The sequence below is a fragment of the Mustela nivalis genome (genome assembly GCF_964662115.1).
Source record: "Mustela nivalis genome assembly, chromosome: 10".
Lineage (NCBI taxonomy): Eukaryota > Metazoa > Chordata > Mammalia > Carnivora > Mustelidae > Mustela > Mustela nivalis.
In genome coordinates, this window is record NC_139029.1 from 71,241,775 (window position 1) to 71,260,480 (window position 18,706).

Consider the following 18,706-nt stretch of genomic DNA (forward strand, 5'->3'; position numbering starts at 1 on the left):
TGCAGTCAAATAAACGACCATCACTCAGCATTTTACAAGAGACTTGTTTATACCTGGTACTCTGCAAGAGTCCTAAAGAGACAGCCATGAATCAGACATGATTTTGACCTTTACAGAGCTCACAGGTGTAATAGCGGGAGAACATGCCCACGAAGTCATATGGTAAAATAGATGGCTGGTAGAATGTGCTTCAGAAGCAGAGATGGTGTGTGGCTAGCTCTGCCTGCATGAACGAGGGGAATTTCTTCGAGGGGTTGACACCTTAGTAAGGTGTAGATGGAATCAAGGAGAGAGGATTCTGATCAGAAGAAGCTGTATGTGCAAAGGTAGAAAGCTGAGAAAGGAGCTACACTTATCTGAGCCCAAGGGAGAAGCTGTAAGTGGTGAAGGCGAAGCGAGTGGGAGAATGGTAGGACACAGGGCTAGCAAATTACATAAAATCCTAATGTAGCTTAGCAAGCATGATTGCCAACTTTATCTTCCTATCTCCCTCACTTAGCCTAGCACCTTTGACAAAGTTGTGAACACTTCGTGGTGTTTTGATTTGAACTAAGCAAGTTCAATTTCTCTGTATATCCGTAAGACTCATTTGAACATCGTATGCCACTAATTTTTGTCTGTGATATACATTGCATATAATGATTGTGTCAGATATATGAATGAAACTGCAACATAGATCATAGAACTTTATTGAGCCCGTGACCTCAGTAGGTATCTCTCAGTGATCTTCTTTGCAGTTTCCTTGGTGGGACCAATTTATTTAATATGCCTAAAAAAACCTTGCTCTCCATTAAATAAGAATTATACTCTGTGTTTCAGTAATGATATAGGAGGAAGTCAGGGGACCCACCTGGATTTTTGCTTTTATAGGACCCTCACTGGACAGTAATAAAATCAGGACAAGTGGATGTGACAAGGTTTCCTTCAGGAAGAACTATAGAAACAAGGGCCAATGATGACTTGCTGTCAATATTAAATTACTCAGTGAGGTGAATGTGATCTAACAGCAATATGATTTGCTGCCCAAATAGCCCAAACCAGATCTTTTTTACAAGGCGATCCATGCGTTCTTGGCAGGAAGCTAACACCATCTTAAAGACGAGTTTGTTCTCTATTAGGTCAATGAGGAGTGAACTAAATATTTTCTACTTGGGTCTTCACATGATAAAAGCTTAACAGCTTTGAAGGAGCTATTACAGGCAAATGCCTAAAAGAAATACCCATTTGAAAAGTCTATAATTATGTACTTCTATAACAGTGTGTAAAGGGATCACAGTTCCCATCAAGGGTTATTGAGTAAATAGTTCTTAAGTCAGTAACTACTTATTTACATGGTGGTTGGTAATGGCAACTAAAGGAATCATTGCAAGCTGATGAGCAGATCTTACTCATCCATGTAGTTGGGGTTCATAAGGTGTTGAAGTCTGTTCTCCACGTAGGTAAAAACAAAACAAAACAAAAACCACAACAGTAACTTGGAGCAAGGTGAGGTGCTCTTTTCCCATTGGTCCAGGAGATACTAATGAGTTCTAAAGGCTCAGGCAAGTGATTTATGTTCAAAGTGGCTGGAAGAGCTCCGCTTGAAGGACATCTGCCTTTGACAGCCCAGTCTCCACTCTCCTTTCTTCTGACAAAGGCCCTTTTCCCTTGAGATCTACCTCTCCCTTGTGACTCTGGTAAGGCTGTCAATCAATGGTCAGGCTTCTCCATCAGCAAGTAATCCAAATAACACTCTTAAGGGTCCTTTGGGGATTTGATATAGTTTCCGAGAAAGAGAAAGACATACTTTTTTCTAGGATACCCTGGTAAAGGTCAGTGTAAGCTTGGAGGTGCTGGTGGTTTTCTTTACCACCAGGTAGAAAAACCTTGCCTGAAACTAAAACTAACCCAGAATAAGGTAGAGGTAAGAGATGATGAAAAAAAAAAAAAAAAAGATTTCTGACCATACTGTTTGAACATCTAAGTGAGCCACATGTAAGGCTAGAAATCACCTTGGACTTCCCTGTTACATGGGCAAGAAATTTCCATTTTATGGTGATGTGGTTTGAATTGAATTTTATGTTGTCATCACTGTTGGATGCCCCAGTATGGGTTACCCTATTTGTGATTTTTCTTTTTCTCTACCATCCACCCCATTTTGTGAGAATTCCTTAGTGTATTTATCACATGGCATGCATTTGTGTATTGGGACGTATGATCTCTCACTGGTTGACTTCTGCTGTCAATCGTCTCAGAAGTGATTGTGGAAGAAGTGGAAACTAAAGGTTTGGCTTCCTCCCACTAACCCCTCCATGAGCAGGAATCAGCAAGATTTGCCTACCTGCCTGTGCCTGAATGACAGGAGGGAGTGTCCCTTCCCATAGTTTTCATTTCATTTCATTTCTTCTTTTAATCTTTGTCACACATATGAGGTTTGTACCTTTTTAACTTTAAATCAGATGATTAGCACAAGGAGATGCTCTGTTGCGGAACATTTTACTTTAATAGTTTCACACTTGTAAAAAAAAATTTGGTGCTGGGAATGACATGCTCCAGAGGCTGTGATTATGGCTGAGAGATCACTCACCACGGCAGAGGGAGTCACACAGTCCGTTGTCAATGTGAAGCCTCCAAGAAGATGAAAAAAATGTAATTTTAATTGACATAAGTCTTTATAGCCAAAAAGAAGCCTTTACAATGGAGTGAATAAAAATGCAGGATTTTGCCAAAACCCTGAAGAAGTGTTCAAAAGAGTGACTGCAAAGTCACTAGGAAATGAAATTGCCCCAAATTAGGCTTCAGTCTAATTTTTTAGTAGCCAGAGGGCTAGAGTTAAGAATTAAGAACCAGACTGAGGCCTTTTCAGAAACATGGATGCACTGGGTGCTCCTGGGGTCTCAGGGCTGAGGTTTAAGAATCAGGGATTGGATAACACTCTTCCCAAGTATTGGTTCTAGTCTTTGCTGGGAACGTCATACTGTCATTTTGGTTGGAATTCGTTTCAGAGTTTCTCAGCAACCATGGCCATTTCTGCACCAGCAATGGGCCAGCAATGGATACACATTTCTTAATCTTGCTTCGGAGGTGGAAAGTCTTAATTGGTGGAGTGAGTAAGGCTGAGAAAAGCTGAGAGCTGCGGAGAGTGTCTGTCTCTATAATGGGAATCAACACTGTTAGTTGGAGGACTTCTTTAGCATTGTGCATGTGGTCTAGAGGAATGCAATGCTTATCATGGGATAATAATAATAAAGAAGTTGTGACAGAAATGTACAATAGAAAAAAAAAAAGCTGAATAACAGATGGTAAAAATCTAGAGGAAAGAATAGCAGATGAGATATATTAAAAAGAAAAGAAGAGGGAAAAAGATGCCCGGGAGAAGAGCAGTGGTGGGGAGAGCCAGCGAAGGATGGACAAGGGCAAGTTTGAGAAGTCTGTTGATGTTGTTCCTGTGTGCAATCCCGGATTCCCCTGGGATGCACACACCAAATCACTTCAAGAGCTTTCGAGGACTAGCTCATGAGCACGAGTGTTATACAGTTTTATTCTCCATGTCTACTTTATAGTGTTCTTTCAATAGGAGACTTAAGCTGAAATTGTACAAGGAAGTCTCAAACTTAATTTTTTTCACTTGCATTTGGGTATCTTAAATCATTTGGGCAAGAATGCTGGAGAACAGAGGATAAAGGAGTAGTGCTTTCACAGGGAGCTGGTTCTGTTCTATTATTGATTTACAAGTTTAATTTCCATCAAAGTAGCAGAATGAGAACGTGAGACATTTCCAATGGCTTCTGAGAGGCCCAGGATTTGACTTGCCTGACAGAACAACTAAAATTACCTAGGACTCTTCATGTGTGACTAAAATTTGGGAAATGCTTTCTCAGTGGCTGCCTTTTTTCCCTTTATCATGCTTGCTAATGGTTTCATAAAACCTCTTTACCAACTAATGCCCCTTTCCTTCCCTACCCTTTCTGCTGTTCCAGCCTCAGTGCTTCCCAGAGCGCTACTCCCATTCTTTTTCTCTTTTCCTGCCCTTGGCTCTTCTCTGTTTGGGTCACAGTAGCACTAATAATGGGAGAAATTTCTACCAGGGGATATTGTGTAGTGGTCCCAACCATCATGATGGTAATGACCATGGTGCTCAGAATACTTTCTGTTCCTTAGCATGGATTTATGATGCTACGGTCTGGACTATTCAGAACTTTAAAGGCCCCATCATAAATCTGAGGACTTGATGTATACATCTTCTAGAAGAGCAAGTGGGACAGTGGTAACCTAAACTGATCCCTTAATTGTTTCATCCTGTACATCCTAAGTCTCTTTTACATTTTAGTAAAAGGGGCCTTCATAAATGGCACTGTAGCTTGTCCAATGATCATCACAATTCAGTGACTGGGGAAATGAAAGCATCCAACCAGTATGTTTATTATAAATATGAGTTTTATTGAGGGGAAAGTATAGAAATGTTATCTGTTCAAGTCCTAATGGAGTTGCTCCCATTCTTCAAGGGGTTATCACATAGTATCGGAAAGATCTCAATCTTTAAGACTATGGAATATAGAGTAATTAGGCTTCAATGTCTTCAGGAGTGTTTTTTTTTTTTCTTTGTTAAAAAATGCCTCTTTCCAGATGTAGAACTGAAGTATCTGTTGCTTCTGATGTTGCTGTCAGAGGCCAATTGGGAAGCAAAGTATCAAACACAATGGCTCCTTTGAATTCCCTTGCAAGAAACCGAACATTCCCAGCCTCAAGATTCCGGTCCTTCTTGCCTTAGTGTGTGGAAAAAAGCAAATCTCCTCCAACTTGAAGAAAGAGTCTTCCTCCTCCCCACCCTTGACCTGACCTCTGAACCCAACCAGGTTCTGCTATTTCTTAGGACATGGTTTGGTTTAGAAGCGTGGCATTTGAATGTAAAAGAGAGGGAGATAAGAAGAATTTGAGCCTGTTTTCACAATTCCAGTTGGGATGTTGGAGAAAATTTCTGTGGCATTTAAATTGCCAGTTACTTTATTAGATTTTCATTTCTAAAGCAGAACTAAATAAGTGCAGTCAGTCAATGACTCTGGCCAAAATAATGTGCGTGATTAGGCTCATTAAGAGTCTTTCTTCCCTTGAAAAGTTTTAAATTCTGGCCTTGAGTGGAAACACCGTGGAGAATCAAGTGTAGCAAAGTTTCTCATTTCAGGATCAAATGCTCTCAAGCATTTTTTGTGAGTAAGGAATCAAAAATTTGGGACTAAAAAGATAATAAAGTGCTGAGTCACTGTTGTTCCTCTTTAGAATGCTGGGTTTCCTTAAAAAAAAAAAAAAAAAAGTGAGTCAGAGAGAGAGAAAAGAAAAAAACAAGGGAGGGAAGAGAGAGAGAGAAGTGGTTCGATTTCCATTGTTTTAGGCCATATAGTTTTGAAAGCAATCCTGTTGCTATCATTGCTATCAGTACCTGACAACAGAGCTAGACAGAACACAAATAAGAAGTGTCTTCCGGGGGCGCCTGGGTGGCTCAGTGGTTTGGGCTGCTGCCTTCGGCTCGGGTCATGATCTCAGGGTCCTGGGATCGAGCCCCGCGTCGGGCTCCCTGCTCCGAAGGAAGCCTGCTTCCCTCTCTCTCTCTCTCTGCCTACTTGTGATCTCTGTCTGTCAAATAAATAAGTAAAATCTTTAAGAAAAAAAAAAAAAGTGGCTTCTGTGCTTCCTTCTCTCCTCCCTGCCCTTGACCCTCTTTAGAATATAACTTAACTTAGAACATGTGTAGATTAAATCAGGGAAAATGTGGATGGGGACAGTAGGTTCAAATTTTTCTTGTGGGTTTTTTGTTTACTTATTTGTTTTCCTACTGGCTGTTTTGGGGTTAGGGCGATGGGGTTTTGCATTTTCAAGATGGAATTGCTCTCTGGGCCTTCTTTTATTATCTTTGAAATTAGATTCTTCTCAATTATTCAGGAGCAGATTATCTAGTTTGCAGACTATCTGGGTATTTTGTTTCTTCCCTTTCCTTCTCCTTGTTGCCAGTGTTTTGACAATTTCCTCATGCTGCTGACATCCACAAAATTGACCATAAAAGGAGAAAGGAAACATCCAATCAGCTTTGTTTGCTAATTGCTATGTTACAATTTGTTCAGAAAGAAAACTGAAATATAGACCAAACTGGAGTTTGAAGATTATCTGTGAATCGAATCTTTCCATACTTTCTCTAAGCCTCATTTGTACAGATAATCGAGGGTTGGCAGAACTTCAGAGAAGTATCTCTTAGGCGAGATCAAACACTTCTCAAAACCCAGCTCTCTCTGAAATGGCAAATTTTTTCATTCCCATGGGAAAGTCATTGCTCAGAGAAGCAAATAGAGAGAGGTGCTGAGAGAGAGGGAGAGACTTCTCTGGTCTGATCTATTATGAAGGAACAGGCTCAGTAGAGACTGGCTAGGTTGGTGATTTGCTCTGGGCCCAGACTTATGTGTAAATATGTGTGTGTGTGAGCGCATGCGCATGCTTGTGTAATACCTAAATCCGCCTCGAGGCAAGATGCCAGGAGAGAGATATGGAGGTCAATGCCTGTGAGCCACATGTTTCTTCTTGATAATGAGGGCTCTCCCCAACCCCTGGCCCCTCACTCTCCACTCTTTTGGGTTCAGGGGGCTGCTCTTCTAACTCTGACCACCCAGTGGTGTGAAACTAATGATTAACCCTTTGCCACCGGTGCTGGAGAATTCGCTCCACTAATTGGTAATGCAAAACCCATTAGTGATTGGTGTGGGGATACTCCGAGTACAGATGTCAGAAGGTTAATGAAAAATTGAGTATTGTATTTTGCTGGGGGATTAAAATTTTTCAGGTGGGTGATGTCTTTTTCTCCTTTCTGCCAGCAGCAGAGGTTGAGCTTAAGACTACTGGCCTCCATGGGCTGGCCTGCTTGGTACAAGTCTGGTTGGATTTTATCTGGAAGATCAGAAAATCTTTGTCATCGTATCCAAACAAACACCATCTAGCACTATCCTTCACAGTTCAGAAATGGAGATGACTCCCAAGAGCCACATTAAGAAGTAAATTTAATTGCCCAATAATTGTAAGAGTTTTGCCTACAAATATATTTGTTAGTTGAAAAAAATACACTTTTTTTTTTTTTTTTTTGCCATATTTGGGCTTCTGGAAATGGATACGAGGGAAATCTATTGTAGAACTTTATTTGGACTGGAGGACCCATTTGTGCAAGTACATTCCTCATTAATAGGTCTTTGTTCTTGCTGTAACCCTCAGCCAGGTATTTTGAGAGGCGGAACTCATTTTCTTCTAAATCATATCAGTATAGTAATCACTTTAGGCTGTAAACCAGCTGCCATTTGCATGTTTAATAAAAATATAACACCAATACCATATTCAAAACTATTTTTCCTTTTAGTCTAAGTCTTCAAAATAATCTGCTTCCCTATATCTACCATAAATGCTGTTTACCCTGGATTGAAGTCTTTAAAATAGGGAGAAATGCTAAAACAGTTTGATTACTCTTTCTTTCCACTATCAGTCACCAAGCATCTCTCTTAATTATGGTGTAAGGACATTTACATAACCAAGGGGAGTGTCCTATAACTACATTTCTATTATGCTTGGCACTTGTGTGAAAGGATATTATATTCATGTGCATTAGAGATTGCTTATAAAAGATCAAGACAATAATAGCCGATCAGACAATAAAGGTCTCTTTTCTCCTTCCAGACAGGCTGTCTCTGACAGAAGAATACAGTTCATCAAAAGTGTCTGCAGGTTGTCAAACTCAGGGAGGTTTGGGGACCCTCTGAGGCTGTCATGGTCAACAAGAAGATTTTCTGTCGGGCTTCGCCATCACTCACCCTGAGGAAATAATCACTCACTACATTCTGCATGTTCTCATGATAGAGCTCTCCATTTGAGAGAAAAGAGCCATTTTATCAAAGGACAATATAGCCCTTCTCTGGGTCCACGTAGCTTCCATTATCAGACCATAATAAATCATATTTATGTTCTCAGTTAATAAGACTGATTACAATGCAGGTTTCAGACGTGGGAAAAGCAAAGCAGGTGAAAAGACGTTTTAATGAAAATATGATAAGAAAACAGCTTCTTGTGAACATTTCGTGCTATTATTTGTAATGATTACAGACAATTTTTGATGCATCTTCTTTAGCAGTGGTTTAAGCTGCATAAATTGGCTCACTGGTAGATAAGTAAAAATGATAAGAAAAAAATCATGAAATTGTCTTATGTTGTCTAGAATCATTATGTACATAACAAGTGCAAAATGGGTCTAATGTATGTGCTGGGGATGGAGGGAAAACAGATTTCTCAGGAAAACATGGTTTGGTATTATTCAAAATGATTTAGAAATTTTCTCATTTCTCTTTCTTATTAAAAGTCCATGTTCCCTGAAATTTGGGGATGCCAGGCATTGATTTTATCTTCGTAAATGAATCAGCAACTCTACCTCTCTTATTCAATCTCAAAGTTGTTTTTCCTTTTCTTCCCCTCTGCCTCCCTTGGAGCTCAGTACAAAGAGACAAAGAGATATATATTTCCTATTCAATGTTTGTGTACAACTGCCATTAGTGCTAATGGGAGTTAAGTGCCTACTTGGGAGGCGAACAGGCCCCAAAGTTTAATATTGAAGGGTACCTTATTAAAAAGGTCTGGACATTTTTAGCTTCAGTGAGTTCAATTACATTAAAGTACCAACTTTCTAAATTAGCACAAAAAAAAAAAAGAAAAAAAAATCGGAGAAAGTAGTGAAATAGCTTTAGCCTTTAACTGTGTAACACAGAAGAGCAGCTCACGGCCAAGGACTTGGGGGTGCGGTCTGTCTTGCTCATTCAGACGAACTCCTGGATTCGATCGTGTAACAAATAACAATTCCACGTGAGCACCCACAATGCTTAGAGCACTTTTTTCAACTGTCCATTTGCAGCTCTGATGAGGCTTTTCTTAGCCTTGGCTTTTAGGTTTCTGAAAGACAATGAGACTTCTCGCATCCCATGTTATTCTGGAAAGTGGTATTCTGCAACGTGGACTTAACACAATTTAGCATAGATTTAGCAAGTGGTTGGGACATTTTCTTTATTGGGGGGAGGGGGGATGGGCAGGCCTCACTTTGTGCACTTATGAGAGGATCTTTTAAAATTTGCTCATAGAATCGCCATTGCCATGCACTGAAAAAGCAAATATTCCCCATAATGAAGTTATCGTGGCTAGACGGCTGGGGAAGGCACAGTACTGATGACACTGCAAACACTTTTCACCAAAAGCAAATTCAACATCAGCCAGAGTCTCTGTTTTACTCAGACATTCCTGGATTGTATTTTTTTCTGAGCCAGTTGGCACTAGTGGTTAGATATTGGAAGAGTTGGTAATGTCGGTGAAGTCTGACAAATTAGCTTCACAAGTCAAAAGAAAAATTCATATGGAAAATACATGATTTTAATTGATAAGGGTAGACATGTACTTATGGATATATGTGGGTGCCTATGCAGGGGTCCCATGGTTTTCTGCAATACTGCTCTATTTCCTGAAATTAAAAACCTCTTGAGATTCAGTCCCCTCCCCCTAGATCATTGCTTTCTTTGTTGGCAATTTCTCTTTGTTCTATTCTAACTTGAATGGAGGAGGGGAGAGTGATTGGCCCCATGTCAGTCACATTGTCTGACTTACACAGAAATAACTGCCAAGACTTTTGCTGCATCTTCCTTTGATGTTAGCCCTCCCTCCATTTTTCTTTTTACAGGTTGACCAAAAAATATTGCCTGCAAGAGAATTCTGTAATGCCACCATATATCTAATATCTATGAGGCGTTTTGTTTTAGCGTTACTGGACTTAACCACAAAAGACACTTGACATTGATAAAGAATCTGTCAAGTCCACCCTGATCAGTGCACTGAAATCGCTCATGACAGGGAAGACACCGAGCCCCTAAAGCAGTGGTAGATTAGGAGAAAAATGATTAGGAGCCTCATCGTTGTGAAGCCATTTCATGTTGGACCATAGACAGAGCCAAATGTGTTTTTACTTGTCACACTCCATTAGCATGTGTGAAATAGTTGGGGAAATGACCATTTGATTAGACAGAAGGAAACCTGGATTCTCCATTATTGGAACTTGTTACTACTGAATAATATCTATGCAAGAGGGATTGGTTTAGATTTTGTTAATTTCTCATATGATGGAAAATAAGTGACATTCGTGGATAGAACCAACATAGTTCAGTCACAGGCAGTGCCTCTAAATCTCCCTCAATTTTCAACATTTTTAAAAAAGTCTTGGTGAAATCCATAGTTTTATTGGCAAGAGCTCTCATGGATGTTTGACTTCTAAAATCTCCTCCCTAATCTTTCTATTGAAACCAGTAGATTACATTTTCCCAGGGCCCAAGCAATCTTTCTGTGGCTAAGAAAAAACAAAACAAAACAAAACAAAACAAAACAAAAACAGAGGACCAGCTCGAGATGAAGACTCATGTCTGGTATAGTTCTTATAGTTTATATTCAATTTTTTTTAAAGAGAGAATGTCATTGGAAAGATGACTTTTAAGGAGGAGAAGGTAAGAAAGGCTCAGATACAAAGGAAATTCCCAGCAGTGCTTAAAACACCATGACCACATCACTGTAAGGAAAAGAGAGAGTAGCCACGATTTTCCTCTTGGGGGTAATCTGTTGAAAACCCACAAAGAATGAAAGAAAATCTACTGTGGGAAAGAATGATAGCTTTCTTGAATGTTGCCTGTACAACCATCTATGAGTGTTAAAGTCCTTTAGAATAAAATCTTGTCCCACATATAACTGGGGAATTATTAAATATTGACTATTAAATCTTTTATTTAGTTTCATGCTGTGTTTATTTCTCCAGAATGATGAATATGCAGATTTAAAATCAAATGCCTTTGTTCCCAAGAAAATGATAAAACCAAGTCCTTGCCAAAGTCTAGCATTTACAGGTGGGTTCTCTGAAGGGGTGACTCACCCCAGCTGGTGGCTGCCAGTGTCAAGTAAAACTTTGTCACCTCCCACCTCCATGGAGAGGGACCATTTGGATTGGGAAATGGCAGGGACTTTGATGATGGTCTCTGGGCACTTGCGCAAAACTTTGGCCTGATTTAGTCATTGTAGATAACTTTGCCCAGCCCCCAATTCAAGCAGAGGCAGCAAATAGACATTATTTCCAATAGTTGGAAAGGACCAGGGCAAACTGAAGAGCAAGGCAAAGAGGTATATGCCCCTGGACAGACCAGCAAGGTAGGCAGTACTTAGAGCAAAACACCCACCTTTGTCATTTTTCTTGCACTCGCTCACCTTGTCAGGCCACCAAAGCTTCGTAGTTGGTCCAAGAATTCAGTTCAGTCCTCCCTTGTGGCCACACAGAATGTTTGCAGTATTGAAGGCGGGCCCAGGACTAATTTTGAAAAGCAAATCTGGGAAACAGCTTAATTTCATTTCCCTTGAGATTTTTCTGGGACAAAGTTAGAAGTTGTGACAAATTGAACAAAATAGCAGTTAGAGGCAGAGGCTACTTTGAACAAAAGTCGCCTACATTATCCCTTTCCTTGGTCCCAACATTCTATACTGTGAAGGAAACTTAGGGAATTTTCAGTAAGTGGTGGTAGTTTTTCATGCTACACTGCCATGTTTTGCAACCCCTGTGATGTTGGTATGAACTGTGTAATCTTTCTTTAGAGTGCCCTCTTGAAAACCCAGAGGAAAGGCATACATAGAAAAAAATGAAAGATGTACATAGTGACCTGTGGTTCTCAATTTCACAAGTGTTTACTGAGCACCTACTATGTGTCAGGTACCGTGACTCTCAGACCGGTGCTCTTCCTACCACCCGATGTACTCTTCCTTGATACAACTGAATGAGTGAGGGGCCCAAAGTCCGTGCTTCTGATCTCGGAGATCTCAAGTCAAAAATAGCCATTTTCGCAGAAACTCTAAAATACGAATGCAAGTGAAACATGTGCTTACCTTCTCTAGAGGAGTCAGTAGACCATGATGTATGTAAGAACACAGGCTTTGAAGTTGTGGTCTAGCCATGGCTCCTTTGCTTTCCAGTTAGTTTGTCCTTAGGCAAGCTACTTATCTCTCGAAGTCTCTGTTTCTTCCTCTATAAAATGGGTATAAAAATATGACTTATTTTTCTTCTCATTGTTGAGAGGATTAAATACATGTGAACAGTTGGAGCCGCCACAGCCAGATGAAGAGCTGGGCCATCGAGGCAGCTGCCTGTGGGGAGGGGCGTTGTGGGTCGGTGCTTAAGGGACACCAGATACTTCTGGAATAAATGGTAAATGTGGTACCAGTAACTCTGCTTTCTGGACATTATCCTGATGTATTCGACTAGATGAAATTGACCCTATCCTGCCAGGAGAGACAGTATCCTTCAGAGGAAAAAACAAACAAACAAATAAACAAACCTCTTTTCAGTGTTGCTGGGTTTCAGGCTACTGTCACCCACCCTGAGACCAAAAATCAGCCAAATACTGCCTGGCCTATGGCTGTCTTCTGGAGAATTATGCTATTATCTAAATCAGAATCCTGACACCAGCCTTTCCAAGCAGTTGTTTGATTTAGGGAATCTTAAGAGAATATGAAAACAAAAACATGGGAAACATTCTGTCAACATGAAAGTCAGACAAATTAGATTTTTCAGCAAAATTTGAACAAGATTTCATAACTCTATCAATATAAGTTATCTCTGTGCTTTGAAAGAAACAGTACTTGGTTATAAGGCTAAAAGAAGTAAAATGGGAAGCAATTCTAATCAAGTTAAAGTGTTTCAGTGTATGAGATAATTCTCTCGTTTTTAACATCAAGAAAAACATACATGAATTATATTAGTAGCAAATCAGGTTTTCCCATTCTCAGTAAATGATGATCGGTCAATGGGATATTGGCTTGTAGGGACACCAAGCGAGTCTCCTTGGGCTCCCCACGTCCTGCCTGGTCCTGAGCTCGGTGCGTAGCACGGTCACTCTCGCGGTGGCTTTGCAGTTAGGTGACCCTACGTTGAAGCATCTGATTGTGCATTCCAGGGCCAGGGTTGAATCAGTGACTTCAGGCCTTCAGTTTGTGGCAGGAAGGCAAGGGAAGACACTGAGCTATTAGAAGGGCGGTTCTTGGCACTCGTGGGCTGCTCTGGCCCCTGTAACTCCCCCTTTCCTATACTCCCTTCTCCTTTGTGATCCTTCCTTCTCTTCTCCTGGCCCTCTTCTTGTCCAGGCTCCTTGGCCCATCATGTTCCATCCTCCGTGCGCCCTCCCATCCGTGCTTGCTCACTTCTCCCTCCCCCTGCCCCTCTCATCTGTCCCTCCTTCAGTTCCCATGAGGTGCTCCTCAATACACTGCTATAGAACAATTCGCGGGAATGCTCTCTCTTCTCTGAATTTCCCACATGTGGACTCTTGGCTATGGTTTTAGCTGGCTGTTCCATGCAGAACAGTGGCCAGGGAGGCGGGTCAGGAGAAGGGGTTCCACATTCATTTTTGCCTCCATCAGCCAGATCTTGGCATGGTTGTGATGATTAAATGCATTTAATAAGTAGATGTCCTGGACATCAGAATCTCCAGGAGAAAAACAAGGGACCTGGGATACACCCATACGTGTTCACACGCTTTTAAAGATGTAAAAACCTTCTTTACAAACATGATTCTACGTGAGATCCAATAGGTAGAACTCAGGAAGCAGGTGATGCTCTAGAAACAGGGGAGCAGGAACTCAGCCTCTTAAGGCTTGTTGTGCCCCACTGCTCCAGCCCCTCCCCTGCTCTCAGGGGCTTCGCAGATCCACTTCTTCTAAGGTAACTCCAATAGCAGCAGGATCCTTGAGGGCAGGTGCTGAACCTTTTCTTTTCCAGTCCCTAGTCCTGCCCCATCCCCTCAGTGCTTCCTTAGCAAAATGCTAGTTAGGGGTAAACAATTCATATCTATTTACTCCAGCCAGCTTCCTGGAGACGAGCAAACAATTAGAACAGTATTACTGTGTGCTCATAATTACAGAGATTCCATCTATCTGAGGTGACCCTTCAAGAGACCCTCTCTCCTCACTCTGCCCTGGGTCTAGTTTATGGGTCTGGGTGTGAACACTGACCCAAGCCAGGCCAAGCAGAATCTTCCTTTGGGGTTTTCCAAATTGGAGTCAAGAGACGATTGTTGGGCCCCTTTCTGGGGAAAGCAGCCCCTGGATGCTGAAGCCAGGAGCTCTTGGAGCTGTGGTCTCCAGCACGTGAAGGCAGGCAGTCTGTGGAAGAAAGTGAAGCCTCTCCCAGAGAGAAGTAGAACCATGGGGTGGTCAAGCTCCAATTCAGGTTTTTCCTGGGCCCTTGACCTTATTCCTGATTACAGTCCCGTGTATTTCTAATTCTCTGTTAAGCCCAACTGAGTTGGACTCAACTTCTGCTCCTTTCAACAAAGAGAGTCCAAACTAATACATAGACCCTCTCCTTTATCTTGTTTTCATCTGATATCATATTAAGTTTATTTTTCATAATATTAATACTGAGGAGATCCCACACTTTATCCTTCTGTCCTCTCTTGAAACCCAGAGCTCAGTCTGATCATTACCCAGGCCCAGAGGGCCATGTTCATAGGGACACCCTCTACCTAGAGTAGTTGTGGGTGACTGCTTTCGTAAGACTGGTAAGGATCCCTCCTTTGTGTTATCCTGACATCCTCTAGTAAATAGCCACTTAAGATACTTATGAACTACATGGTAATCATGTTTCCTCTCCTAAGCTCTAAATTTCTTGAGGAAGGAACAGTGATCATTTCTTGATTCCCAATGTCCCAATGCTTGGGACATTATAGGTACTCAATTTTATTTTTACTTTTTGTTTATTGTAAAATGTCTTGTCAGATAATGTAATTTGGGGGATCTCTCTCTTCTTCATTGAGGGGTTCATACTTTCAGTCATGGATGCTAGAAAGTCTCCTTGCCATCAGTGAGAACAGCACCACATCCAATGTGTAGAGGGGAAATTATTTGAAAGTCTCCCTTACTCTTGAAATGTCTTTGATTCCTGATGATGGTTTTCCTCCAAAGGGCAGGTATAAAGTACCCTTGAGGTACCCAACTCAGCTTATTATAGGAGAGAGTGAATAAGTATCTCTAGCAATCTAGGAAACATTTTGAGTGTGGAGGGTTCAAGATAAAAACCAAAGCAACTGGACTCCAAAGGTGGAGCCCTGAAAGGGAAGAAGAATGGGGTTCTGAACCCCTGAGATAGTAGACACTGAAATCAAGACCAGCTCAGCGCCTCTGAGGCTAATGGGTGGCGAAGAATGTGGCTGGAAAGAGCTGGGCATGGGTCGCTGCATGGTAGGAGCACAGATGTGGGGGATTTTTGATGCGGTCAGAACTGAGGAAATGGCACTGTCCTCCTTTGGAGAAACCCGGCAGACCTGTGCAGAGATCTGGATCTGTGAGGCAGTGTTCCCTAAGGAATCAGTACCATCTGCCAGACCCCGCAGGACTGTCACTGGGTTGCTAGGAGAAGCGGGGTGGGGGTATGGGGAGGTGGTGGCCTGAGCAGCCTCCCGTATTCTTCTGGTGGGGCTGTGTGGGAATCCAGGCATCCTGGATGGCTGGTCAGGGAGCAAGGAGGTGTGAGAGACACCAGAACAGCCTGTTAACAGCAAGCCTCCAGAAATTAATCAGAAAAAATAAAAGTACTGACCGTGACCAGATTTTATATACCGATTTTGAAAGATAGGCAATACTGCCTACATGTTGAATAAATAAATGTGATGTTTGGGTCAGTTCTGTTGGGCTGTGTCACAAGTTTCGGTATGTCAAAAGGTCCCTACTGGATGATTACAACAGAGAATGCCAGATGTTTCTATGGGTTTCCCTTCTCACAACAGTCCTGTTCAGATAACAGGGCAGTTAGCACTATCTCCATTTTCAAGGTGAGGAAACCATTGCTCAGAGAGATGGAGTGACTTGCCATTGTTATAAGGATCGTTAATGGCAGAGCTCTTCCCACTATGCCAAGGTATCTCCTTCACTGGGGTAGAAAAGTGGAGCGAGCACTTGGCCTTTTGCCAGGCCCTTGGTCTGGTTTCTGGTTTTAGCACTTCCACCAGCTGGCTGGATAATAGTAGGCCAGCCTTCTTTGGTAGTTTCTTTCAGTTTCTTTCCCTCGATTTGGAGGATAACCCATGGCCTCAAAAGCCCTTTCTAATGTGAACATCTCTTGGATTTGGGGGTATAAGAAGAGATGGCCCATGTATGGGGTTGGGGAAAAAGCTACTAGTTAACCTCCAATGTCTAGTTCATTTTTTTAAAAAAACAAGCTTCCATTTTTAAAATTTTCTCTTTTTTTGAGAGAGAGAGAATGAATCTCAAGCAGGCTCCATGCTCAATGTAGAACCCAATGCAGGGCTTGATTTCAGGACCCTGAGATCATGACCAGAGCCAAAATCAAGTCGAATACTTAACTGACTGAGCCCTCCTGTCATCCCAAATAAACTTCCATTTTAGAACAGTTTTTGACTTACAGAACTTGGCAAAGATAGTAGAGTTTCCATATATCCCATGTCTAGTTTCCTCTATTACTACATCTTATTTTAATACTGTGTATTTTCACAGTTCACAAACCAATATTGATGCATTATTATTGACTTAAGTTCATATTTTTTCAGATTTCCTCAGTTTCTTTACAAATGTCTTTTTCTTTTTTTTTTTTTTTTAAGATTTTATTTATTTATTTGACAGAGAGAGAGATTACAAGTAGGCAGAGAGGCAGGCAGAGAGAGAGAGGAGGAAGCAGGCTCCCTGCTGGGCGGAGAGCCCGACGCGGGACTCAATCCCAGGACCTTGAGATCATGACCTGAGCCGAAGGCAGCGGCTTAACCCACTGAGCCACCCAGGCGCCCCACAAATATCTTTTTCTTTTTAATTTTTTTTGATTCCAGGATCCCATCCAGGGTCTTACGTTATACTTCTTAGTCATGTATCTTTTGATTCTTCTTGGTATGACAGTTTCTGAGATTTTCCTTGTTTTTGATGACCTTGACAGTTTTAGCAGTACCGGTCAGGTATTCTGTAGACTGTCCCTCAGTTGTGATTTGTCTGATATTTTTTTCATGATTGGATTGAAGGATGTATGCTTTTGGGAAGACCACAGAGGTAAAGTGCCATTCTTAGCACGTCACATCAAGGGTAGATACTATCAACATGACTGATCACTATTGATGTTAACCTTGATTACCTGACTTGAGGTAATATTTGTTAGGTTTATTCACTGTAGAGTCACTCACTGCCCCCCTTCTTTTTCCATATTGTAATCTTTGGAAGAAATTCACTTTTTTTTTTTTTTAAGTTTTTATTTATTTGTTTGTCAGAGAGAAAGTGTGAGAAAGAGCGCAAGGGCACACAAGCAGGGGGAACAGCAGGCAGAGGGAGAAGCAGACTCCCCACTGAGCAAGGAGTCTGATGCAATATGCAATCCCAGTACCCTGGGATCATGACCTGAGTGGAAGGCAGACACTTAACAGACTGAACCATCCAGAAGCCACAGAAATTCACTTTTAAGTGCAGCCCACATTACTCCACTCACTGGAAAGTAGAATTATGCTTGACCTCCTTAAGAGTGGAGTACCAGATTTCCTTATTCTCTCCTATTTATTTAGTCATGCATTTATTTATATTAGTATGGACAGATGGATTTTTTTAACTTTGTGTTATAATTTAATGCCACTTTATTTTGTCCTTCCCCTTCTTTTATGGTAGTAAACTAAGTGTTTAGCTTCATAAATGGCTATCATGAGAAGACTACATTTCCCAAAGAGCCTTGCAGTGAGATGTGACCATATGATTAAATTCTAGCCAACGGTATGTGAGCAGAAGTGACAGGTACCACTTGTTTGTTTGTTTGTTTGTTTTTAGGAGTTTATTTATTTATGACAGAGAGAGATAATGAGAGAGGGAACACAAGCACAGGGGAGCTGGAGAGGGAGCTCTATGTGGGACTCCACCCCAGAATGCTGGGATCATGACCTGAACTGAAGGCAGAGGCTTAATGACTGAGCCACCCAGGCGCCTTACTTGTTTCTTTTTTTTAACGCATTTGCTGAAATGTGGCATTAAAGCTATAGCTGGAGTAGCCATCTTGGACAAGAAGATGACCTTGGGAATGGAGACCACAGATGATAGTGCAGTAAGATAAGAGCCTTGTCCCTGACACCTTGGAGTCCATAAAAACCCTGGACTTGGGGCGCCTGGGTGGCTCAGTGGGTTAAAGCCTCTGCCTTCGGCTCAGGTCATGATCCCAGGATCCTGGGATCAAGCCCCACAAGGGCCTCTCTGCTCAGCGGGGAGCCTGCTTCCTCCTCTCTCTCTGCCTGCCTCTCTGCCTACTTGTAATCTCTGTCTGTCAAATAAATAAATAAAATCTTTAAAACAAAACAAAACAAAACCCTGGACTGACATGCCTGCCTATATGTTACCTGAAATATAGAAAAAATTTCCTTCTTGTTTAAGGCTTATAATTTTGAGTTTTCTGTTACTCCCAGAACTTCATCCTAACTGATACAGTGTTGCATGGGTGTGTGTGTGTGTGTGTGTGTGTGTGTGTGTTGTTGTTGTTTTAAGTTTTTTTTTCTTTTTTTTTTTTAAGAGGGGAGATGAAGGTAGAGGGAGAGAGAGAATCTCAAGCAGGCTTCATACCCCAGAGAAGAGCCCGACTCAGGTCTCAATCTCACAACCCTGAGATCATGACATGAGC